Source organism: Netta rufina (assembly GCF_964035555.1).
Source record: "Netta rufina genome assembly, chromosome: 1".
Classification (NCBI taxonomy): domain Eukaryota; kingdom Metazoa; phylum Chordata; class Aves; order Anseriformes; family Anatidae; genus Netta; species Netta rufina.
The window spans coordinates 64,308,353-64,324,612 of record NC_140123.1 but is presented as its reverse complement, the minus strand read 5'-3'; positions in this window follow the sequence as shown (position 1 = coordinate 64,324,612).

The following is a 16,260-nucleotide window of genomic DNA, read 5'->3' as shown; positions in this document are numbered from 1 at the left end:
AAAACATAACATCAAAATCAAATTACAGGGTGTACATAATTTGTTTCTGGATATGGGCATAATTGCTATGTTCTGCTTTACTGGGAAGCTATTTGAATAAAGACATCCAGACTCTATTGAAATATATCTGTATCCTCTAGTGAGTTTTGATGTTCACAGATCTTTGACTAAGTTCAGAAAAGCTTGTCCATGTGTTTACTGGACTCTATGAAACTTAGAGAAGAATGTTTACAGCTTGCACAGTGACCAATTTTTTGAGCACCACATCCAAGAAAGTTCTTCCTGAAACCCTTTTAAATTTGAATGAAAAGCCTTCCTCCTTCCAGGGAGACTGCTTTATATGCATGCACACCTACCCACATGTCTTATTAGGTTTAAGGAATCTTCCAACTGCTTTTGTTGGGCCTTGTTACCCTCACGATTAAAGAATAATACCAAAGGTACAACGTGCTGAACAAGCTGTTTTACACACTAGTTTCAGGCATGCTGTACACACTAGCCCAGCCCTTGCCTGCCTCGTCCCCTGGTGCTTCCACCTGTGATGCCTCCCTATTCCTTGTCAGGATTAAGCTCAGAATTAAGCTGGATTAAGCTCCCTGCACCATCTTTTCACTACAGTTTACTCCTTTATCTCTTCCCTGCCTCATGTGGCAGGAATCTGCCTTCTCCCCAGCAAGCCATCAGAGCAGAGCTGGTGGACAGGATCATATGGGGAGTGTATTGGCAGTTGAAGGGGACAGATGCATTGATGCAGCATGTCCTATGCCTTAGGCCACTGATGGAGATGGACAGGGTCCTGTTGTCATCCTGCTCCACCATGGGGTGAAGTTCCCATCAGGAAGTTCCTATGGCTCCTCTTGCCATACAAATCAGATAGGAGTGTGTTTGGTACTTAAAATGGAGAGAGATCCTGTCCCCACCTGTGACATCTGAAACTGTAGAGATTCCTTGACTAAAAGGTCTGATATTACTGAAACACTAACCAGTACTGTAATAATATCACTTTTGGTGCAGTCAGTGATGTTGACAGTATCCCTCCTCACTAACTTTCTTAAAGGCTCATCAATCTCTGAGACAGCAAGAACCTTTCATCTTTTAGTCTAACCACTGGAACTAGAATTTCACTGAATATTTTCTATATTAGCTCTGAACTTTGAATCCAAGTCAAGTATTCCAGAAATATATTCAGTCAGGTTTCTTAATCTTAGAATCACAGAATTACAGAATTGTTGAGGTTGGAAATGACCTCTGGAGGTCATTTACATTTAGTCCAACCTCCCTGCTCAGGTAGGGTCCCCTACAGCACATTACCCAGGATTGTGACTAGACAGCTTTTGAGTATCTCCAGGGAAGGAGACTCCACAAACCTCTCTGGGCAACTTGTTCCAGTGCTCAGTAACCCTCATATTAAAAAAGCTTTTCTTCATGTTCAGTCAGAACTTCCTGTGTTCCAGGTATCCACTGAGTGCCCATTGCTCTCGTCCTATTGCTGGACACCTACTAAGAAGAATCTGGTCTGATCCTTTTCACACCTTTCCTTCAGCAACTTATATACATTGATCAGATTCCCCCCCTGAACCTTCTCTTCTCTAGGCTGAACAGGCCCAACTCCCTCAGGCTTTCTTCATGTGACAGATTCTCCAGTCCCTTAACTGTTTTAATAGCCCTTTACTGGACTTTCTCTAGTAGCTCCATGTCTTTTTTTTTTTGTACAGGAGAGCCCAGAAGTTGGACATAGTACTCTAGATGAGGCCTCACCATTGCTTAGGATTGAAGAAGTATTACCTCCCTCAGCCTTCTGGTAATGGGAATACACATCATCTACTTTGAACTGCTCCAGGAGATCAGCCATAATCGCCAGTTAATATACTTGCACGTTGTTTATAATCTAGATTAGCCTAGAAAAGATTCCAAAGATTCCAGTCTTGAAGTCTTGTTATATTTTCTGATGGTGCGTTAAAGAGCTGTAGGTTCTCTGAAACTTTTCCTGGGTGTATGTATCAGCAGGCAATGAAGATATTTGCAACTTGAATAATTTAAGATTATGGTGTTCAGTTTTGTCCTTGTTTTCCAGACTATAGCTCTGTCTCTTCTAAAATCTTTTCATTTTTTTTTCAGCAGAATTATGAAAATTGGGACCCCAGAGCGGAAGTGTTCCAGTGATAGCTTTGCTAGTGTTTACACAGAAAGTTCTGCCTCTCTTCTTAGCTCTGACTTTCCTTATACTGCCACAGGTCACATTGGCTCTTCAATGGATAGGATAGCTATCTCAATGAAATTCCTATCCTGCTGATTATGTACTGTTCTCCTAAGATCTTTTCAATGTCACAACGTTACAGTGTCCTATAAGTGGCGCCTGCATTCTTTGTTTGAAAATCTACAACCTTACATTCAGTAGTCTTCAAAGGTCTATGACTCAAATCAACCCACTTTACAAGTAGTCCACCTCACTCTGCATGACTAACCTATTCCTGTCTCTACTTCCTTATCCAGTAGCTTGTGGTCATCCACTCATTTTGAAAGTAATGATTTTCTATTTTCTCACAGTTGATAGATACAGTTATTGAACAACACTGAATAATGTCTGGAACAAATCCCTGCTTTAAATACAATATAAGCATTGAATGTGTACATAGATTTTGTTTCTCTTGTGATTTTCATATAGGAACCTCCTGAAAACTAAGAATGGCAGGTGAACTAGCCTCCAGAATTATTCTTTCCCAAAGAACAGGATACATTGTGGTTATACATTCAGAGTATTGAGTAAGAATGCCTTTAACTTACACAGAATGTATATACAGTCTCCTGTAAATAATGATGTTGGAACTTAGTCAAAGGAGAAACATAGCAATAACTCTAATGGAGCTTTCTCTTTCATTATTCAGAGTGTCTTTTCAAGTTATTCTTGCCAGACGTCTTATCTTATCCCAAATTGCAACAGGCATCATATGCAAAATCTGGTGGTTTTTTTGGGAGCACTCTTGGGAATAAAATGGATTAACAATGTTGTTCACATTGTCTAATGAACAACTTGTTAGTCAGAGCTTTTTGCTTTCACTGCTGAGTTTTCATTTGTTAAGACAAAGGACATTTACAGAGATAATTTGTAGAGAGACTGAAATCCACCAACCATAATCTGTGGTTGGATTATCCCAACCCTTGGTATGATGTAAGAGAGAGCACCAACAGGGAAGAAAAGAGACTTGCTTTTACTTTGCACAGACCACCACATTCAGACACTTTTGACAACAGAACTCCTTGAATTCCTAGTCCCTTCACCTCATGCATAACTACTCTACAACAGTCCCTGTTTCAGAAATAGTCTATCTTCACAATCTGTAATATTTCTTCTTTCTTGACTAAAGGAAAGAATGCCAATTTCAAGGGTGAAGCTCAATTCCATCTTCTTTAAAAACAATGGAAATCCTCTAGACAGTCCAATGGATACAAGATGAGGTCCCTGAAAGCTCTTACTTTTTATTGTATTCTTCCAAAAGCATGTTTATAAAGCATTAACTTAATTTCAAAATTGTTTGTTCAAACAGTACACTTTTAATATCTCTGGTCCTAGGCAGAGGTCCTGATGAGACTTTCATGAGTCTGAAGCAGGAAATGTTCAGGCAAATTCAAGGTTAGCTAATTTGTCATTTTTGCTGTTGTACTTTGCTTTGTTGTGCTCTTACTGTTCATGGGGATCTTGAAAATTGAATAGGCCCAACTTCCTCATCCTTGTTGAATAGACTAAACAGTTCAGCTCAAGACAAGCGATCACCACCTTTCAGTCCAGATTCACACAGTTGACCATGATACCCAGCAAAGTCTCACAGAAGTGATCATCTCTTGAAAATCTGCTCTTTCATTCTATACCTTGCATGTCTGTCCATGGAGCAAGACAGCTTCTATACTGTGCTGGGTTATCTTGGAAGTAACGGGATAACCTGCAGCAAACATAATAGCGATGACATGCTGATGCAGAAACACGTTTCTCTCCTGAAGGGAGAAAATGGATTCCAAGTTTGTAAAGCAAGCAATCTGCTTCTCTCATGGGCTTTTAAACAGAGAAATGTGGGAAGGGGAGAAGGACAAAAGAAAGCTGAGCAGATGTTCAGTGCCACTAAGGGATAAATCATAACTTATTTTTTGCTGTGAGAAAAATATACTCTGCATCCTACAGAATTGTAGTACTGAAATCAGCCAGTCCATAAAACATGCAGCATGGATCTCCATTTTATTCCCTTTCCCTGAGCTGAAAGTATTCAAAACATTTTCTTCTTCTCTGCTCAAGTTTTGCAGAGATATTCTCAAATGGCTTTAGGAAAAACAAGGAAAGATATAGAAATATTTCAAGTAAATAAAATAGTAAAATAATCCTTGCATTAAGTGGCAAGGAGGCTAGAATGAAGATGGAATGCAGAAACTATTAGAACACTGAAAAATTGAAGGATATAATTATGAATAAACAAAACAAAACAAAACAAAACAAAACTCCAGTAGCATACATAGTAATAAAACCATGTATAGAATGTTAAGAAAACATTCCTTGACCTTAATTTTAAGCAACTACCATTTGGAGGAGGCAAAATTGGAATCTTTGCCACTACACCTTAAGGGGCTAGAGTTCAATCTCTTTTCTAGTTAAATGAGGAGTCAAATTATCTCATTCTTGAAATAAGCTGCTATGAAATCAGGAAAAGCATAGCATACTTCAGCTTCCAAGAAAAAGAGTGTGTTCAGTAGCTGAAAACTTGAAAGCATTTCTTGAAAATGCATGGTTGACAGTTCTGTATTTTGAAATCCTATATTTAAAATAAATCATTAGTATACATTGTCTTGTATTTATGTCATTCAGACATTTATTATAGTTTATATTTGGCATAGAAAGGGGGGGATGCATATTTTTATGATTATTTTGTCATTTTGCAGTCTGTCTCTCTGCTACATGATAGCTCTGGTCTTGAGTAATCTTACATTGCTGTTACACCTCTATCCAGGCAGTGGTAGAAAACAGATAAGATGTGAGAAAAAGGGATAAGGCTACCCCTCATCCTACAGAGAGGAAGATAAAATTTGTCATCTGGAGAACAGGATGTTCTAGAGGTAAAGACCATAGCCTTGCCCTTGGTACATGTCCTTCCTTTTCTTCTAGAGTTCATTTTTTACAAATCAGTGTGAACTGTGGGAACCCTATTTATACATCAAGCAAAGTACTCAGCCAGCCAACTTCATCTTCCTTCCTTAAGTAAAACCACCAGTGATTCAGAGCACCTTGCCTCATTTTTGCACAGAAATATGGGAACAGCTTTTTATGATCTCCCTCTGAAATGGCTCAGGTTATAGCATGAGCTTCTTTCTCAGAGGTGCCACAGTAATTGTGTTGATTTGAAATGTTGATTTTGACATCAAAAAAAAAATCATTATGTAGAATTTCCATTCATTAATGATAGATGAGAATACCAGTAACTAACTCTCTGAATACTATAAAACTAAAACCATCTTCTGTCAACTACTTTACTATGAAAAGGTTTAAAGCAAAATAAAGAAAGAAATGCATGCTGACAAATCATTGCTACAATCTAAGACTGGAAAACAAAACAAAATGCCAGATAAGTCAGTGTTCATCTGTAAGGACCATATATTATGCCATTTGCTTTTCCTTAGCATGATTTCTTCAGGGCAATGGGGAGTTCCTTGTAAAAAAATCAATAGTTCAATCTGGCCCTATAAACACCAAGTAACGCAGCCGTCTACAGTATTGTGGCAGATTCAGGACAAGATGGATGAGGTTCTTTCCTTGAAATTCATTCTCTGAAAGCAGAAAAATAACTGAGAGGTGGCATGCTAACAAGAGAAAAGACTTAAAAAAAAAAAAAAAAAAAAAAAAAAAAGGAAGGAAGGAAGGGAGGAAGGCAGGAAGGAAGGAAGGAAGAAAGAAAGGAAGGAAGGGAGGGAGGGAGGGAGGAAAAGAATGTAGGATAATTAAAAAAGTCAAGTAAATTGTTTACTTTCCATAGTGCACTACCATTTTCCAAGTGGTTTCCTCATAACCATTCTCAAGGGTACTTTGTATCACCCAAGCCCAAAGTATCACCAAGTAAAACAGCAACTGTGATGAACATAGCTGTTGTGCAGCCTCGTAATAACACATCGCTAAGGTAGCTCTGGCTTCCATGTCAGAGTCAAAACAGCAGCTATTTTTAAGGAGTTGTGGCAGACCAACATATGTGCAGGTAGACAAGAGAGATGATTGCACTGATGAATGTTTAAGCACAGACTATCACTCCTCCCTTACCAAAAGGTGGAAACCCCTGAAGAAGTCACCAATTGCTCAGCGGCACTATGGTAGCTCTGGAAATTACATTTTCTCATGAGTTCCCTATAGGACAGCATTCAGTGCAGTAAATTTCACTATACTATTAAAGAGGTGCAGGAAGTGTTCAGTCTTAGTCAAACTCACATTTAGGTGAAAAAGAAAATGACGACCCCAGTTTTTTTCTTAGCCAAATAGAAAACAAAATGGACACTACCATGATTGTCTTACCACACCTTCCCAGAGAGAAATGCTCATTAAACTGTGATCTTTCCTAATTACATCCTCATGGTCTGAGATGTTCTGTACAATCACTTCAGAACTGCTTACAAATAGATGATGGATTACAACTCTGTGGCTACTTTCCTCCTTCTCTTCCTATTTAATGCTTAAGCATTAAATGCAGTACTGATTGTTTTGTTTTTGAGAGAAAGAAAAAGTTACCCTTCAAACTGTATAGCATATTACTGCATATTTTATGTGCTCACAGAAAACTGCAGATACTTTTATGAAAGGCTCTTAAACACAATTTCTGATAATATAAAACTTCAGGATATGACTCACAATAGGGCCGTGCCTGGTAGACATAAGAGAAATGTTTAAATGACTTCTTGTGTGCTCAGAATCCTGCTCTAGTCACAGTGCTCATTGTACCCGCAATGTCAGACAGTCTGCAGACAACCAGGAGTGCTGTAGAGCGTCTGAAAGAGCAGCTATAGTTACTTTTCTTTCTGGGTTGCAGAAGCAGAGTCTTGTAAAATAGTATTGTTGTCTAGGCTGTAATATGCAGAGGCCAATACAAAATGCATAAACATAGGTCCACTGCATCCTTTAATTTGGCCTGTTGGTCATTCACTTGAATACTCCATGGACATATTCCCCAAAATCTATTGTGAATGAAAACCATATCCGGTTTAGATGTCCATAGGAATTTTGTGTAGGGCAAGAATAAGCAAGAAAAGCAAGATTTGATTTTTTATGGGATAATGTAGAGTAACAAAGAAGAGTTAGCCTGTGGGGAAATGATACAACACTGCATTCAAAGTCACCCTAATGAAGTAGCAGTGTACAGCTGAAGATCAATTGGATGGCTACTCTAATGTTCATTTGGCACAAATGCTGTCTTATCAAAATAATCAAGCTTTGAGAGCACTAAATGGATGCCCAGCTCCAGTTTAATCCTTTAAATTGCTCATGCTTGCCCTGTAATGACAAATGCAATCAAATAAATTAATCTTATTTTCTAACGTAATTTACCATAAACCAAGTTCCCTTATAGCTTCCATGCTACAACAGTATCCACATACATAGAATACCCTTCTGAACCTGCATGTGACTTTGAGCTAGTGTCTTGATGTTACAAATGGAAAAAGTAAATTTATACTGACCTGTAATTCAATGAGAAATGGCACAAAATGTCTCCTGAAGGTCTATCAAATTGTGTGTGTGTGTGTGTATGTGTATATATATTTGTATATATATATGTGTATATATATGTATTTGTTGTATATATGTGTACATATGTTTGTTGTTGTGGAAGCCTTTTAATTAGCAATATTAATACACGTGTGAGTGTATAGAGGCAGACAATGCATGGGTATTTGGGAATTTTTAACAAAGTGGCAATTCAGTGCTAAATTAAGTAAATTCAACCTCCTAATATTCCATATTATTCATGGTACAAAAATAAGAATTGCCATACCACAGACAACCAGTGGCCCATTTAGCACACAGTTTTCAGATTCGGGTTAAGTTATTTAGATGTATTTTCCTACCACTTGCTAATACATTGTACACTATTCACAGCATTGTCTGCATTATAGACTACGCTTACCATCAGTTGAACATACCGCTTATGCTTCAAGTACAGTCTAAACAAGTCACAGTGAGTTTTCAGGTTATCTGAAGACAGCATTATAGGTAGAGATCCACTTGCACAAGACCTTGACATGATAAAAATGAAATGCTGTCTATAGCAATAGCATAAGAAAATGTTCTGCCTTTCTACTCTGCTCCTCAATCCACTACATTAATGGATCAACAGTTACAAAGCTTTCCAGATTAAAGGAACTGCTGTAGCTACAATGGAGGGAAGCAAAGACTAGGCTGAGGAGACAATATTCTTCTAATCAGTGTATGTATGGAGCATGAATATTTACATCTTATCCCTTCTCCTTTCACAGTCAATGGAAAAAAAAAAAAAAAAAAAAAAAAAAAAAACAGAAGCTTCAAAGTAAGGACCCATCTCAGAGACATCTCATGCTTTTCTCAGAGCTGCACAGTGCCCAGCAGGAGGCTGGACTAGCTGACTTCCAGAAGTCCTTTACAACTCAATGTTTTCTTTGATTCCTTCTAATAGTAAAGTTTCTCATCATCAAGCATTTTCCCCCAGAAATGCATAGTACAAGTCCACGTCCAGCACTAATGGATGACGAGACATTCTGATAAGAAAATGCAATAAAACCTTTCCCTTTCTAGTAGAAGGCAATATAACACAAGGCATTAAGTCTCTCACAGTGGTCAAGAATTGAATTGTTCCATCTATGCTGTGACATCACACACAAAAGCACATAGTTCTGCAGAAGGTTACAAATGTTGCAGCAATACACAGTCTTGTAGACTGGACTTTTAATAGGAAAACAAGGAGAAGAGAAGAACATTAAAGTTAAAAAGTTTTGCTAAGCAGTCAGTAGGGGACTTCCTTTGGAAGTGACTGACTGCTCTTCCAGCATAGGTACTGTAATAACTAAGCTTAATGATTTAGAGGAGGAGAGCAGTATAACATAGATATTTGCCTGATGTAAACTTCTGATGTCCAAGAGACATGATTTATCTCTCCTAAAACTTAGTTATCTAAGTCTAAGTGAGTCATCATCCAATCCTTCTACTTTGAGTAAAGAGAAGGAGGCACCAGGAAATGGTGGCTTATCACACCTACTTCCATTACCTTATATGAAAAGTTTTCTCTGAAGATGTTTGTTTCTTTCTATTTACAGTACTTGGAGCTGCCTCAGGTAGTGAAGAAGTTAAATAAATGCTATGCATCTAAAATTAGCAGGAGGGAACCCCAGCAGTTGAGTCTGAAGGTGGTCTGCATACATGAACCAACCTTGCAAATGTGGTGATTATGAAACTGTATACCTTCATCTAAAAAAAGACAAATTCCCATTTATGCCAATGCAAATTTAATAATGTTTGATATCTGTTTTAGTTAGCAGTTCTGCATCTGGATATGCATAGAATAAGATTACTTTTATTAAAAAAAAAAAAATTAAAAAGCAACACAATTTTTACTAGAAACTAAGTATCTGCATGTTTATGCCTCAAATTAGCATTGCTTATCAGGTCACTCTACTGAACTCGTTTATATAAATAAATAGATTTATTTTTTTTCAATAATGCTGCTTTGAGTTTCCATGTTACATTTTATTCCAGCAAAATGACAATTCATTTTTACTGATGTTTGTTTAGAAAGATGGCAATGAAAGAAATAAACAACAATTTGGTTTTGGACTTGAGTCACAAATGTGCTTTATGTCTCAAACACAAATGCATTTTAACCCCATGACTACCTTGGCTGAAGAAGAGAAATCTGGGGGCAAATCTAACAGCAACCTTCCAGTAGCTAAGAGAAGATAACTGGAAAGGTAGAGCCAGGCTCTGTACTGAGATGAATAAGAGGAGAGCAATAAACAATAGTCACAAATAGAAATGGGAGAGGATCCAAGTGGATATAAGAGAGGGAAAAAAAGTGTTTTATTATGAGGAAAATTTAGCATTGAAACAGGTTGCCCAGTGAATTTGTGGAGTTACTGGCTTCATTGGCCTCTGAGACACAACCTTTGTAAAAGTTATTAGCAACCCTATCTGAACTTAGCATTGATCCTGTTTTGAGCAAGGAGGATGACCTAGAGACCTCTCGAGGTCTCCTCTAACCAGAATCATTCTATGACTTCACAGTCACAGACCTTACATCATGTTTCAAAAAAATCTCCTGATTTAAATGAACCCCTCAGCAATTATGATGACATTTCTAGCTTTCTGTTTCCACAGGGTAGAATATATGGATGCCTTGAAAAATACCTCTTGAAGTTCCCATAAAAGGAGAGATGTTTTCTGGCTGACCAATAACTGGAAAACACACTCTCTATTCACTTTCTCTTTTAGCAGAATTGTTCTTATAAAGAATCCAAAATAAATCATAAGGATTTACTGTTATGTTTGTAAACATGTTAAAGGGAAGAAGAAAACTATTGCTTCCAGTATGACAATGCTCTTCCTTGAAAGGGAAAACCCAGTATAAAACAAAGCCTGGTCTGGAACCTGGTTAACTTGATGGTCAAAATTCCTTCAGTCCATAAGTAAATGGCTAAAGGATAGCAGCAGACTTTCTGTGGCTTTTATTGATTTTTTTGCTGTGCACAATCTAGCTTGCACACAGAGGCAGCTTTTCACTTTATCTTTCCTCTGTGCTAATGTAGTGGAAGCCGTTGTACAAATTACAGCTGAGCTCCTTAAGATCAAGTTTCATAGTTATGGGCTTTGTCAGTGTCTTTAATTTAATAAAGTAGGAATGGTGTAGCTGTCGGATTGAATGGACAGTGTTCAGATAAGGAAAGTTCAGCTTTTAAAGAAGCATCATGCCACTTATCTAGCAAAGAACACACGTTGCATGTAAGAAAAAAGGTAAGATTCATAAATGTTTCAGGAGGTCAGAATTAGAGAATAGATGTAGGAGGGGGATACTCTGAGGAAACTTTATTTTGTACTCCTTTTCTTTTCTTTTCTTTTCTTTTCTTTTCTTTTCTTTTCTTTTCTTTTCTTTTCTTTTCTTTTCTTTTCTTTTCTTTTCTTGAATCAGTATTGGTAATTTGGTAACTGAAGGATATATTTTATTTCCTTTACTTTTTTTTTTTCTTCTGTTCTATTTCTTCCACTTACCTGTGAGCATACAATTTATTTATTTTTTTATTGCTTATTAGCAGCCAGGTGGAAAGGAGGATAGATGGTGCAGCTACAGTAGCACTTAGCATAGTCCATGGGAAGATCTACTACACCAAGGCTGGCCCAAGGATAGAGCTGGAGGTCCAGCATTCATCATGCTCTCCTCCTGCATCAGTGAGAGTTGTCTCAACAGAGAAGAACAGTCTTCATCACACACATACCCTAAGTCTGGTAGTACCACTGAGAAATGAAAAAGGGCCCATATATGCTTATATATGTATTCGTGTAGATAAATAAAAGTATGTGTATATGCATATTTATATATTAGTACACACAAAAATATCTATGCATGTTTGAAGAGAAGGTTGATTTTTTTCTACGTGTTTTAATATTAATGTTATTTATTTTAATGCCTTCTTATGTAGCAAAGAATAAACTGTAAAGGATGGGGCATTGTATTAAGCATGCAGCACTTTGGAGGGTCTTCAAGCATTACAGTACATATTCAATATATTCACTTGGCCTCCTACAAGTCTTCCCTTTCCTCCTCCTATAATGATTTTTTGAGAGACAGTAACAGGATTTTGACCTTTCACACTTTCCACAACTTTGTTGAGGTACAATGCAGAAAGTTTCATCAAAAGTCTGTGGAAAGGTTCCTGCTCCAATGCACAGTTGCCTCCTGGTTAATCAAGATTCTGGTCTCATGATATCAACAACATTCATACAGAAAACTAAACAGTCTTAAAAATGTCCATATTAATGCTGTTATTACGGGCCCTGCAAAGAAAGCACTTAAGTCAAAATAGGGGTTGTAAACAAATTAGTTTTGTTTCAAGGATAGCTTGAAGGCAAAAGCATTGTGAGTGTATTAGTAATCTTTTAAACTACTCACTCGTCACAATCTTTCAGTGGGTTCAAATGACTGCAGCATTTAAAGTAATCAAATACTTTGACTGTTTAGGTTGCTTTACACAGTTATCTAAAGTATTTTGTAGGCTGATGTAGAGCTTAGGGAAATGGTTTAGTGGGGACTGTTAGCGTTAGGTCAGAGGTTGGACTCGATGACCTTGAGGTCTCTTCCAACCTAGAAAATTCTGTGTGATTCTGTGATTCTGATGAAGGAAAAACAAATGACACAGTGTTGGACAACTGAATCCTTGTATTTCTGATGTCAGGTGGCTAAGTTAAGTTAAGCCCTCAAAAAACAGCTTTTCTATAAGGTTTTGCTAAATAATTAATTTTTTTTCTAAGCTATGACACTATTTCAGCACCAATGCATGGCAAAACTCTTTTGGCAATTAAAAGGGTCTTGCATAATCACTGAATGGGTATTAGTATACTTTTTTAAATCCACTGAACTATAATTTCTGTGTCATGTCACACAACTTTATTTTGGACAAATGAAAGTTCACTGTTCCAATTATAACAATGTATGACATTTAGTGATTTCTCATAAATAAAGATGAGTTCTCCTCTGTCAGGCTAGAACAAACGTAAAGTATGGCACTGCTCAACATTCATTGCCATAAGAAATTTTACACTTGATGGAAACAATTTTGATAAAAAATTAATTGTGCTAATTTAATTATTAATGATTTCCTCTTCCTTTTACAGGGAGGAAATATCATCTCTCTGGAAATCAGCAGATAAATAATAAATTGTGACAATAACTCTAACAGGAAAAACACAATCAAACTCTTGGTCGGCATTTCTAGGCCTGGATATCTACGTCTGAACAAAGTCATGTTAGACACCTACAAGAAGAACCTGCATTTCCTCTTTACTCCATTGGCTTTTAATGTCAACTCAGCAAGCTTCAAAATTAGATTTTTTTTATATATTTTTTTTTTAAGCGTCGTCTTGGGATAGATAGAAATTAGTTGTTTTGGGAACGTAGTCACAACAAACATTACCATGTTTATTTTCTCCTCTCACCAGAAGACAAGCTTCCCTTTGGACAATTCCAAGGTTTCTGAAGCAGCTATAGGTTAGCAATGCAGGTCTTCAGAGTCCTGAATGACATGTTAGCTGTTCACCCTTTAGAGATCGGCTATATATATTATGATGCTTCAAATGGATTTCTGAGGAGAAAGAGGGGCAGAACAACCAAAACATCACCAAAAAAATTAAAAAAAAAAAATTAATTAAAATGTAAAAAAAAAAAAAAAAAAAAAAAAAAAAGGAACGGAAAACCTAAGAGCAAAAATATTTTGGAAATAAAATTATAATAAAATAAATTGGAAAATATTTTCCAATTTTTTCAACAAAGGAACTATGAAGTACTCATTAAATGTTCAGACAGGACGTTCCAAAACAAGAAAATGGTTGCTTTCTGACACAGCATAAGTGTATTTTGAATGTCGTATAAGTTTAAGTGGAATCAGGAACACTTGAATCAATTCAGGGAAAATAATCCACTGGGACTTTAAATATAAACAACATTCAAGCCAAGACAACCCACTACTACCTATGCTCAGAATACGGAAGACCATACTACAAGAAAGGTTGTTGTTTCCCATCACATTTCCCTAACTACTAGCTACTGAATGTAATGGTAGAGATAGAATAATGAATATTTAGCTTGACCCAATTCTTTTACTCAATCCCAAGATTGAGAGAGGATAAATGGACAAATGGGAGAATGACTAAACCAAGGAAACTGCCAGTACTCTCCACTCCCAGTGCTCAGTGACCTTCTCACAGCCCTGAACTTTGTCCTGCTTTGTATGCACTATTTCTTCACCTGAAATTGTGCAAAGGTTTCAGAATTAAATGCAATTACTTTAAAAGGATCAATAATATTGTAAGACATCTCAAAGTACAGAGTGCGCCTAAAATAAATTTTTAACTTCTTTTTTTTTTTGGAGGGGAAGATGTTTGGAATAAGATTGCGCATATGTTCAAAAAATAGTAAAGATGTGCCTGAATCAGATTAAGTGCTAGCTCTTATTAGGACCCTAGCTCTCTGGGTCCTAATATCATGGCATGTTGCCAGATAGCAATCTTCGTGATTGAGTCATTTTGTACAGGGAGACTTTCTTCAGATAATGCCCAAGTGAGTCATGAGATCTAATCCAGTTAAAAAGAGTCATGAGGCCCACAATCTTAATTACATTTATGCTACTAAGCAGAGGAATGCTTAATGGAAAAGGACAAGAATAACTCGTTTTGAGCCCCTTCCAATGGAGACAGAATAGAAATGGCATTGCCCATGCCTGAAAGCTTGAATTAGTCTCTTGTAAAGTGTTTCAGTTACGAGGTCCACAAGCATTGGAATTGTCACAATACCATTAGTGAAATTAGAAATGTGGGGTGGGGGGTGTGGAAGATGCTAGAACTGATGGGCTTCCCACAGAGTGTGACCTCTGCTGATCTCACTCTGACTGATATTCTTTTAGATGAGTTCAACTGACAAGATAAAACAATTTCATGACTGCTAAGTCCAGATAAACATAGACTCAAGCACCACTTTTTGTTATGCATACAGGCACAAGCTACATTTTCCTGTGCTAATGAAAGAGTGGGTTTGTTTTCTCTGTCAGCTGGACAGAACAGAGATGGAGCCTTACTCACACTGTGTAAACAAGGAAAGGCCTTTATTCTGCTTCTTGTTAGAATGCATTTATTTATAAAAGCTGCCTCATATTTTCATGGTTTCTTGAAATCTTTGTCTAAACAGGTATTCACAGATTGGTATTTTTTGAAGTAAAAACAAAAATACCACACTGTCTTTCCAAGGACACTTACTAACTTATCTGCTATAGCCTACAAAGGAGGTTAATTAATCTTCTTCTTAAATAATCACATCTATATTCTAAGGTTCTTGAGTTTCATATATGAGAGGCAAATTTCATTCTACACCTTTTCCCTGTTGTTTTATTTGCAAGGAAACCATAACAAATGCTGAGGAGCAGTACAAGCCATGTGTAAGTAAAACCTCAGCAGCCCATCTCTGTGCTGGGATGAGACACAGAGATTAGCAAGTCAGACTGCCTGCACATACTGCCATACAGGCATGGCTATGCATCAGCAAGCAGCACGGCACAGCACCAGAGTTATAAACAGGATACTAAGGAGCCTGTGCCCACACCTTGTGCAGGTCAGGGGGTACCTGAGGGCTGCTCCAGCTCCAGGTCCCAAATTCCCATGAACAGCCAGAGCTCATCGAGTGTGCTCTTGGAACACAGCTTTTGGTGACACTTCCATTAGTCATGATGTGAATATTTTCATCTTTAAACTCTTCAACTACAATGTTTAACATAATTTCTTTACTGCTCATTTCTGCAACTAATTAAAAACTGGTGATCATTAAAATTGGATAAAAGACTTCTAATTTACTACTTCACACCTTGTCTTGACTGAAAAGGAGCTTTAATGCCTTGACATAACTAAATTGGTTGTAAGTTCCAGACTGCTGAAGCAAGTCTTCTATAACAAGATGATCAGTCTTCAAGCCATTTTTGTCTTGACAGTTGCAGACAATGATTTCATCAAGTCTAGCATAAAAATGCCCTATTTTCTTCCCAAATGAATCCTAATCCTGTAATCCGGGGAGGGGGGTTGATACACTTGAAAAGGTAACACTTCAATCTATGAGTTTAAAAAGGCTTCAACGTACAGCACCTAATTTACTTTGAAGCAATTAAATAGTTTGTAAGAAAACACCAGAGATAATGAAATAGAGGTCATTAAGTCATTGATATCATCTTAAAGACCACGTTTAACGACTAACTATTTAACAAAAGATTCATTGATCCAGATTTAAATTTTACACTGTGAAAAGTATGTACAGATCCATATATTATTTTCATTGTGCTTTCTGATATTGAGAAAACAATCTTACTAAGCCACAGGCATCCAGAACTGAGACTAATAGAAATAGGAGGAATGACAGTCATCAACCTGTTTGCTGTCCTGTGTGCCTAAAAGACATATCTTGCAAGAGTTTTGCAGGATGATTTGGCCTCCTTGCCAAAGAAACCCTGCAACAGAGCCAGGAATGGAGC